At 41.4% G+C, this 11,097-nt stretch overlaps 1 pseudogene; it reads left to right on the forward strand.

Moving 5' to 3' along the window:
* The first annotated feature begins 7,637 nt into the window (after positions 1-7,637).
* Positions 7,638-8,548, forward strand: LOC147344646 (olfactory receptor 8U3-like; annotated as a pseudogene).
* The last annotated feature ends 2,549 nt before the right edge of the window (positions 8,549-11,097 follow it).

The following is an 11,097-nucleotide window of genomic DNA, read 5'->3' on the forward strand; positions in this document are numbered from 1 at the left end:
GGGCGTTCATCACCACCAGACCTGCCTTGCAAAGAATGCTGAAGAAGTTCAAGCAGAATAAAAAAGATGCAAAGTAACACATGAACACACAGAAAAGTATATAACACACTAGGTCAGGTAAAAATGTATAGTCAGATTTAGTTAATTCCAGTTACTTAGAAGAATGGTATATTAACAACTTCAAGTATAAAGGTTCAAGGAAAGAATGACTAAAAGTAACTACAGCTAATACACCTTATTACCAAACACACAGCATAAAAGAGAGAACCGGAACATCAGAACATTGCAGAGAAAGAGTTACATGGTGGACCCACTTAATTGGCTAAAAAAGCCAGGTTGCAATCAGCACAAGACAAACTGTTTTAGGTATAAGATTTTAATGTAAGCTCCATGGTAACCACAGTAAAAATCTAGAGTAGATGCAAGAAGTATAGAAAGGGGAAACAATACCCCGATGAAAAGCCACCAATTTACAAAAGTAGGCAGAAACAAAGGGAAAGGGAATCAATGGAGACAAAAAACAACCAGAAAGCAATTACTCAGATTGCAGGAGTCAGCTCTTACATATCAATACCCAGTCTAAATGCAAATAGAGTGGGTTCACCAATAAGAAGACACAGATGCTTAAAAAATAAAAAAGATCCAACTATACGCTGTCTACAAGAAACTCACTTCAGCTTTAAGGATACACAAAGGCTCAAAGTGAGGGGATAGGTAAAGGTATTTGACAGGAATGAAAACAGAAAGAAAGGGGGCATAGTAATTCTTATATCAGACAAAATAGACTTTAAGAAAAAACGATAACAAACATCCAAGGAGGCCATTGTATGACAAAGGGTTAATATATCAAAAAGTATACACACACACACACACACACACACACACATACATATGCAAATATATAAAACAACATTGGATCACCTAAGTATTTTAAGCAAATAATAACAGATCTATAGGAGAAAAAAAAATAGACAACATTACAACCAGAAAAGACTCGTGAATAGACATTTTAGAGAAGCCAACCCATGTGTGACCAGATGACAGAGACTCAGCAGGCTCATTAGGCACTTGGAATCATTCTTTCTGTCTGAGTAGCTCTCTTTTGGATGCCCTGCCCCACACATATCACCTTCTGTGCCTCCTTGGCTCACCTGTGTTCTCAGATCAGGGCTTTGCTGGGCTGCATCTGGGTTCCCCTCCCTGTACCTGCAGCATGGAAATTGCCTGAAGGCAGACAGCCAGGAGTCTTCAGATGGATTTGTGCATCCATCTTCACTCTAGGAACTTAGTCCTACATGGCCTGCTGTCCAGGATCTGCAAACAGTTGTTTCAAGTATTTTGTTCAGCTTTCTAATTACCAGTGCCAGGTGAGGAAGTTCAGATACTGTTCCTCTTAAAGCTGGAAGTGGAAGTCACATTTTATTTTTACAGACACTCTTTGAATCAGTAATTCTAAATCAGGTAACCATATATGTTTGAAAGTACCTTTTGCTTCATTTTCTGTGTTTTGCTCTTGCAAATGTAAAAACAAAACCAAATATCAAGAGACACACTAAAACAGGTTTTGTTTTCTGTTTTTCCTGGTTGAACTTTATGCCAACAAATCCTAGGTAAGGACTTAGGAAGCTGCAACTCCAGGGTGGCAAGAATAAAGCAGCAGCATGCACCTCCTGCAGCCCAGCAAAAAAAAGGCTCTCTGGTACCATTAAGATCCCTGTTGATTGCAGATCCTGTGATCTTGCTGTTGCCTTGACTTACTGTATATTGTCACCATGCTTATTTAACTTATATGCAGAGTACATCATGAGAAATGCTGGGCTGGAGGAACCAGAGATCAAATTGCCAACATCCGCTGGATCATCAAAAAAGCAAGAGAGTTCCAGAAAAACATCTATTTCTGCTTTATTGACTATGCCAAAGCCTTTGACTGTGTGGATCGAAACAAACTGTGGAAAATTCTGAAAGAGGTGGGAATACCAGGCCACCTGACCTGCCTCTTGAGAAACCTGTAGGAAGCAACAGTTAAAACTGGACATGGAACAACAATACATGGTTCCAAATAGGGAAAGGAGTACATCAAGGCTGGTGGTTTGGATGTTTTTATTTTAACTTTGGTAAGAAACAAAGAAAAAGCTACTCCCTCCTTTGACTCACAGCTGCCAGGTAGACGAGACCCCGGCCAGCACCCTGTGAATCACTCACGCAGCTCACACTGCCTCCCTACCAGGCCAGGGCCTGTGGTGCAGGCTGGGCGGTCGCCTCTGGTTGTGTTCCCAGCCCCTGGTGAGGCTTCTGGTGCCCAGGAGGGGCTCAGGGCACATCAGCAGAGAGGACAGGGGCAGGCTGAAGGCCATGCGGGTCGGTGTCCAAGGAGAGTCAACAGTGGCTGTGACAGGGCCACCTCTGCAGACCTTTGTCCCCACCCAGTGACCACGGCCAGTGTTTACTGAGTTGAGGAAGGGGAATAAACTGCAGCTAAAGCAGACAGTCTTGGCCACTGGGCACCACGTCCGCTCCCACTACAACCACCTCTGTCTCAAGCACTTGGCCTGGGCCCGGCACTGCCCGATGGTCAGCACTGCCCGATAGTCAGCACTGCCCAATGGTCAGCAGAACATACCAACAGCCTAGGTAGTTCGTCCTTTTCTTTTTCCTCCTTTCGGATACTTTATATACTTTGTGGGTTTGGCACTATTTTCGTAACTTTTATTTGCAAGAAAGAGGATAAAGCTATGCTAGTTTGCTAGGGTTGCCAGAATAAAATACCACAGACTGAGGCTTAAATAACAGAATTTCATCAGGTTATCCCATCTCACAGCACTCAGCTGCTCAGAGGTCTCCCTTACTGTGCTGTTTTCTCATATCAGCAGTTATGTTTCCTCTTTTTTGCTGATTTTAGTTGTCTTTTTTCTTAGTCAGTATAGCTAAAGATTTGTTACTTTTGTTGACCTGTTTGAAGTAACTTTTGTTTAAAGTTGAATCTTGTCAGGTTATAGTGTATGGTTAATGTTACTAATATAGATATCCTAGAAATTATGTGACAACATTTTACCAGGACATATCAGATTTTCATGAATTTCACATTTCCTGGTTGAACTTTATGCCAACAAATCCTAGGTGTGGGCTTAGGAAGCTGCAGTAATGTGTGGGATTCTGGAAGAGCGTCACCAACAGTGAAATGCAGAGCTGAGAACGCAAACATTAGAAAGACAGCTCAATAAGCAGCCTATCTTTACCCTAGGCAGAAAGGGGGCACAGACCGAACTCAAAGCTAGAAGGAGGAGTGAAAATAGTAAAGATTAGATCTCAGGAAAACATACAGAAGAGGAAAACCAAAGAAGTCATTTGACGTCGAGCTAACTTTGGGGCGCTTCAGAGGGCCCCTGAGACCTCCCAAAGAGAGGTATTAAACTACCTGAGTTCATTGGACGTGTTAAATTACATGGGAAGTGTTGTCAGAAAAAGTGATGAATCTTCTCAAGTTATATTGTATGGTTGACGATACTAATATAGATATCCTAGAAATTATGTGACATTCATGAAAGCCTGATATGTTCTGGTAAAATGCTGTCAGTTATAATTCTAGTTATCATATTCAAGTGTTTCAGGTTATAGCAGTGACCAGATTACTTTGTCAATTTCAATTCAATCAGGTTTTAAATATGCCTTCTATGGTTTCACACTGATGCCTTTGCAAAAATACTGCTCCTTCAAGATATATGGAAAAGACTTTTCTAAGCTTACCCATAAACATTTTTTTTGTTTGTTTGTTATCTGGTAAGCTGGTCAGACTGGAATTTAGTCTACTCTCTCGGTTAAGAGAACACAGTTTGCTTAGAATGAAGCTTTCGATCACAGATTATGAATTTCTTTACCTTTCAGTGATTTATATTTGTTTTGTTTTGATTTTTTTTTTTTTACTTCAGTAAAGTAAATAAGCATTATTTAAGATTATGGTACATGTAGGTTGGACCAAGCTTTCCCCACTCCTGCAAATTCCCTTAACCCCTCAGATTCTTCTGATGGGACCAAGGTCTCAGATTGTCCAGAGGGACAATCCAAGCTTTTTATCAGCTGATCTGCCCCTGATATCAGAGTCAATTTGAGCATTATTTGGTCATAATTTAGGCATGAAACTATGACTACAGAAAGGAAAGATGACTTTTTGATGCAGGATGGCCATGATATTCCTTGGATTTCAGAGAAAATTGGTTAAAAGGAAACTTTTTTTTTTCTTGGAAACTGCAAAGCTGGTTCTTTTAGCATTTGCAATTGAAAACCTCTAGGTTGTAAGGTCAGTTTTCATTCCAGTCCCAAAAAAAGGCAATGACAAAGAATGCTCAAACTGCCTCACAGTTGCACTCATCTCACACGCTAGTAAAGTAATGCTCAAAATTCTCCAAGCCAGGCTTCAGCAATACATGAACCGTGAACTTCCAGATGTTCAAGCTGGATTTAGAAAAGGCAGAGGAACCAGAGATCAAATTGCCAACATCCGCTGGATCAAGGAAAAAGCAGGAGAGTTGCAGAGAAACATCTATTTCTGCTTTATTGACTATGCCAAAGCCTTTGACTGTGTGGATCACAATAAACTGTGGAAAATTTTGAAAGAGGTGGGAATACCAGACCACCTGACCTGCCTCTTGAGAAATCTGTATTCAGGTCAGGAAGCAACAGTTAGAACTGGACATGGAACAACAGACTGGTTCCAAATAGGAAAAGGAGTACGTCAAGGCTGTATATTGTCACCCTGCTTATTTAACTTATATGCAGAGTACATCATGAGAAACACTGGGTTGAATGAAGCACGAGCTGGAATCAAGATTGCCGGGAGAAATATCAATAACCTCAGATATGCAGATGACACCACCCATATGGCAGAAAGGGAAGAACTAAAGAGCCTCTTGATGAAAGTGAAAGAGGAGAGTGTAAGAGCTACCTTAAAGCTCAGCATTCAGAAAACTAAGATCATGGCATCTGGCCTCATCAGTTCATGGCAAATAGATGGGAAAACAGTGGAAACAGCGGCAGACTTTATTTTGGGGGCTCAGAAATCACGGCAGATGGTGAGTGCAGCCATGAAGTTAAAAGAGGCTTGCTCCTGCTGCTGCTAAGTCACTTCCGTCGTGTCCGACTCTGTGCGACCCCATAGACGGCAGCCCACCAGGCTTCCCTGTCCCTGGGATTCTCCAGACAAGAACACTGGAGTGGGTTTCCACATCCTTCTCCAATGCATGAAAGGGAAAAGTGAAAGTGAAGTCACTCAGTTGTGTCCGACTCTTAGCGACCCCATGGACTGCAACCTACCAGGCTCCTCCGTCCATGGGATTTTCCAGGCAAGAGTGCTGGAGTGGGTTGGCATTGCCTTCTCCGAAAAGACACTTATGACTTAGAAAGAAAGTGATGACCAAACTAGAGAGCATGCTAAAAAGCAGAGATGTTACTTTGCCAACAAAGATCTGTCTAGTCAAGGCTATGGTTTATCCATGTGTCATGTATGGATGTGAAAGTTGGACTATAAAGAAAGTTGACTGCTGAAGATTTGATGCTTTTGAACTGTGGAGACCCAACCACTCCATCCTAAAGGAAATCAGGCCTGAATATACATTGGAAGGACAAATATGAACCTGAAACTCCAATACTTTGGCCACTTGATGCAACGAGCTTACTCATTTGGAGGTCACTTTGATTTGCCTGTGAGTGTGGGAGCCCAACCCAGGTGCAGGGCCTCAGGGGCAACTGCTACTGAATAAAGACATTAAAGCAAGTGCATCCCAGCCCTGTGTGACTCGCAGCACACAAGAGACTGGGAAAGCTATCTATCTTGGAGGAAGGGAAGGCAGGCCAGAAAATGTGTTTTCAGGGTTCTCCTCGCACCTGGGGTTTGGCTCCTCAGAGGTCAGACCACCAAGCCTGCTCCAAGGGCCTCAATTCCCAAGTCAGGGCCGTGTGTCACCCTACACTTTCCGAGCCTTGCAAACGCATTTCTACTGCCCATGGGGAAGGAGGCTTAAGGAGTGTATCAACACCACAGCGGGGTGCCATGCTGGGGTCACCTAGCTGAGGGCACCTGGCACCTCCCATGGGCCCCTGCGAAGAGTGGCAGGCAGAGCCCTGGCTTGAAAAAAACCGAAGCGGAGAGCACAGCTAGCTCTGGTAGAAGGAAGCAAACAGCCACGGGAGGCCTTTGCAGGCAGTTGCTGGGCCTCCCCGCGTTAGGGCTCCCCGGGCAAAAAATCACTAAAAATTGGTAACACCAATAACGCTACACCAATAATTTAGGGAGTATCCCTGATTATGTGTTGAAAACAATTCCTGTAAAACCATTTGTTGCTGCTCACTCACTCAGTCGCGTCTGCCTCTTTGAGACCCCATGTGCTGCAGCATGCCAGCCTTCCCTGTCCTTCACTGTCCCCGGAGATCGCTCAAACTCAAGTCCATTGAGTAAATGACTATAAAGGACTCTACTTTTTAACAGATGTGTATTCTAACTCTAACTACAAGTGTGCTTTTTCACATTTAGAAAGTAGTATTTGAAAATGAATAAATTACATATGAATCCAAAATTTGCGTAATTCACAAATAGAATATTTAATTTCCTCCACTTTTCTATCCATGGAATATCCTGTTTAGCTTTGTATTATATTTCGCATAATGAACATTTGTTAAAATAAATGTCTATTAAAACAAATAAAATGTTACATATTAAAGTTTTACTCCACTGAGAAGTAAATATGGGAGCAGGGTATTTTAAAATGTCTTCATTGTATTATTTAATATGACTAAAAATAATCTAAACTTAAAATATTACATATATTTAAGCACTAACGCATATATATGGAATTTAGAAAGATGGTAACGATAACCCTGTATACAAGACAGCAAAAGAGACACTGATGTATAGAACAGTCTTATGGACTCTGTGGGAGAGGGAGAGGGTGGGAAGATTTGGGAGAATGGCATTGAAACATGTAAAATATCATGTATGAAACGAGATGCCAGTCCAGGTTCAATGCACGATACTGGATGCTTGGGGCTGGTGCACTGGGACGACCCAGAGGGATGGTATGGGGAGGGAGGAGGGAGGAGGGTTCAGGATGGGGAACACATGTATACCTGTGGTGGATTCATTTTGATATTTGGCAAAACTAATACAATTATGTAAAGTTTAAAAATAAAATAAAATTAATTAAAAAAATATTACATATATTTATAAACATTATTTTTATTAAACCTCAATTTTTGGCTTCAGAAAATTAAAAATAGTCAGGAGAGTTTGAGGGGGGATATATTTATTTGTTCTGATATTCTGCTTCAGAACTTCTGGGGAACTTCCCTGGTGGCTCAGACAGTGAAGCGTCTGCCTGCTATGCGGGAGACCTGGGTTCAATCCCTGGGTCAGGAAGATCCCTGGCGAAGGAAATGGCACCCCACTCCAGTACTCTTGCCTGGAAAATTCCATGGATGGATGAGCCTGGTAGGCTACAGTCCATGGGGTCGCAAAGGGTCGCACACGACTGAGCGACTTACTCTGCTTCAATGAGCAATACTTTCTCAAGTTAACACACACACATTTTGGCATCTGATGACAATTCCTTACTCCTGATAACTTATCTGTCTTTAACTTGCCTCTTTTCAGCAGTTCAGAGACTACAACAAATGACTGAAGAGAATATTACCAGGTGATGGAACTCCTTCTTTTGGGTTTTTCAGTCCAGAGAGAGAGTGAAATCCTTCTCTTTCTTCTCATTTTAGTGGTATATTCTCTAACCCTGGTGGGAAACGTTGGCATGATTTCCTTAATCCGGTTGGATCCTCACCTTCACACACCCATGTACTTTTTTTCTCAGTAATCTGGCCTTTGTAGACTTTTGTTACTCCTCATCAATAGCCCCAAAGTTCCTGACCAAGCACAGGTCCATATCTCTCTATGCATGTGCACACAGCTGGGCTTTTTCCTGAACTTCTTGATTTTGGAGACGTTCCTTCTTGCAGTCATGGCTTATGACCACTATGTGGCCATCTGCGATCCTCTTCTCTACATCGTGATCATGTCCCAAAAGGTGTGCATGCAACTGGTAGCAGGCCCTTACTGATACAGCTTTTCTGTTGCTTTCCTCCACACAGCTGTTACTTTTCAATTGATCTGCTATGGCCCCAATGCTATTAATCACTTCTATTGTGATGATGTCCCTTTGCTGGCTCTTGCCTGCTCAGACACCAGCCTCAAAGAGATCTTGATTTTTATCTTTGCTGGATTCAACATAATCAGCTCTTTGACCACGGTCCTTATTTCTTCCCTATACATTGTGGCCGCCATCCTGAGAATCCAATCTGCAGAAGGGAGGCACAAAGCATCCTCATCCTGTGGTTCTCATCTGACTGCTGTCACTATATTCCAAGGGACTCTGATCTTCATATATCTGCAGCCCAAATCAAACCATTCCTTTGACACAGACAAATGGCCTCTGTCTTCTACACAATAGTCATTCCTTTGTTGAATCCCATGACCTACAGCCTGCGGAACCAAGAGGTAAAAATGCCTTGAGGAAAGTCTTTGAAAAATGTTATTTCCTGTCTCTAGTAAACATTAAAATGTATCTTGTAACACTGTCTTGGAACTATGCCACACACAGATGTGTTGTTTTTATTATCTTTGATAGGTTAATTTTATTTCTACCATTTTTATATGAGCAAAATGACTTTGCACATGTGTTCTATTTTTCATATAATTTATAAGTAAAAGGTTTAAAAAATTCTAATGCACATTTTTAACAAATTGCTACTATTTGCATCTGTGACACTTGATAGTTTTGACCTGGATAGTTTCTGTTTAACTGATAATAAGACTTAGCCACTGCTTTCAAAAATGCTTCTATTTTATACATTCTGGAGACAGAACAAGGGAGGTGGTAAAGTAAATTTCTTGTCCATCCCCATGTCATTCCAGGCAGTAGCTGTTCCTCAGCTGCACCCTGTCTGCTAAAAGCTGTCATTCCTCTCTGCTTCTGATTCCCACTAGACTCTCTGTCGGTCACTATCTGTAATTCCATGGTTCTCATGTTGTTTGAAAAGATGTCATTTTTTGACATGCAGATCTGGAAATCAGGGTCAGCTTTTGGAAAGTCATACTCTCTTTTTCTGTATCAAAACAAAAATGCAGACATACCCCTATATTCCCTCAGCAAAGCTTAAGATCTTTTTATATTTTAGGGATTTGAAGGAATTACAATGGTTTGACAGGAAGCGGTAGTTTAAAACCAAGTTATAAACGCGGTTGCTGTCAGATGTCAGGAATATTGTTCTATGTTGGGGTGGTTATACAGTGATGCAATTTAAGACCACTTAAACCATCAACTGGAAGTCTTTTTTTTTTTTTAATTCAGATTCAAATGTTTGCTGTCTACCATGTGGGTGATATTGTGAGCTATTCTCATAGGGCAAAATAAAAAACATTCCTGAATATGCTGAATAGTCTGCTATTTTGGAAAATACTGGCAAAAACTTGATTGTATAAGTTATTTAGAAACAGTTTAGCTTATTTTATCCAAGTTATCTTAGTAAACATTTCATTGTTAAATTAGATTTCACATTTATGTGAAGACATCAATATTGCCATTTTAACTTATTTATATTAAACTTTATTTTAATATTTGCCAACAAAGGTTCATCCAGTCAAGGCTATGGTTTTTCCTGTGGTCATGTATGGATGTGAGAGTTGGACTGTGAAGAAAGCTGAGCACAGAAGAATTGATGCTTTTGAACTGTGGTGTTGGAGAAGACTCTTGAGAGTCCCTTGGACTGCAAGGAGATCCAACCAGTCTATTCTGAAGGAGATCAGCCCTGGGATTTCTTTGGAAGGAATGATGCTAAAGCTGAAACTCCAGGACTTTGGCCACCTCATGCGAAGAGTTGACTCATTGGAAAAGACTGTGATGCTGGGAGGGATTGGGGGCAGGAGGAGAAGGGGATGACAGAGGATGAGATGGCTGGATGGCATCACTGACTCGATGGACGTGAGTCTGAGTGAACTCCGAGAGTTGGTGATGGACAGGGAGGCCTGGTGTGCTGCACTTCATGGGGTCGCAAAGAGTCGGACACAACTGAGCGACTGATTTGATCTGATCTGATGCCTCACCTAACCTCAACACCATTATTAAAGCAGCAACAAGGTGTTCTAAGTGGATGTAAACTGTAAAAATTCTGAGGAGAAGCAATGAATTGCAATCCTGATTTTCATGTTCTTAAATCAACTTCTTTTGGGGTCAGGGAGCACAGTTGCAGAGCAATTAATCTTGGAAATCATGATTGGCAATTGCCAAAGATAAAACTCAAGAGAGGAGAACATCTTTGTTGTTGCTATTTTTAAAATAATTCCAAAAGTATAATTTAAATAGTTAAAAGCACAGCAGCAAGCTTATATAGTAAACTGCAGAGTAAGGGCTGAACCTGAGATTGGCTATGTGAGAAGGGTTTAAAGGTTAGTGAATCTTTTGAAAGGAACCCAGTGCCCCTTCTGGGTAGCACACTGGATTCAGGGGAGGTTGCTGCAAAACCACAGGTTTACCAAAGAAACTTCAGATACATTTGAAGAGCTCCTAGAGCAGAAAGGATGATAGCCTGGGACACTAAGAAAAACTAAAGTGAAACCCAAGTTCTAACTTTTAAAAATTACTGTAAAGAAATATATTAGTTTCATCAGTCTGCGTTAACAAAGGACCACACACTCATTGACTTAGAACAACAAAAATTTATTTTCTCACAGTTCTGGAGCCTACAAGTCTGAAGTCAAGGTATTGGTGGAACCAGGCTCTCTATGAAGCTCTAGGGGAGCTTCCTTCCTTGTTTTTTCCAGCTGCTCATGGTCCCAGGCATTCCTTGTCTTGTAAGCATCTTTCCAGTCTCTGCTGTCTTCTCATGGTCATCTTCCCTCTACATCTGTGTCCAAATTTCTTCATTCTTGTAAGGAGATCACTCACACTGGATTAACAGTCCACCTTACTTCAGTATGACTTCATATTAACAATTGCATCTTCAACAACCCTATATCCAAATAATGACCCTATAACCCAATGATCCTATAACCAAACTCTGAAG

This window comes from Bos grunniens, chromosome 25 (genome assembly GCF_055505025.1).
Source record: "Bos grunniens cultivar Pamir isolate PY7600 chromosome 25, Bosgru_T2T1.0, whole genome shotgun sequence".
Taxonomy (NCBI): domain Eukaryota; kingdom Metazoa; phylum Chordata; class Mammalia; order Artiodactyla; family Bovidae; genus Bos; species Bos grunniens.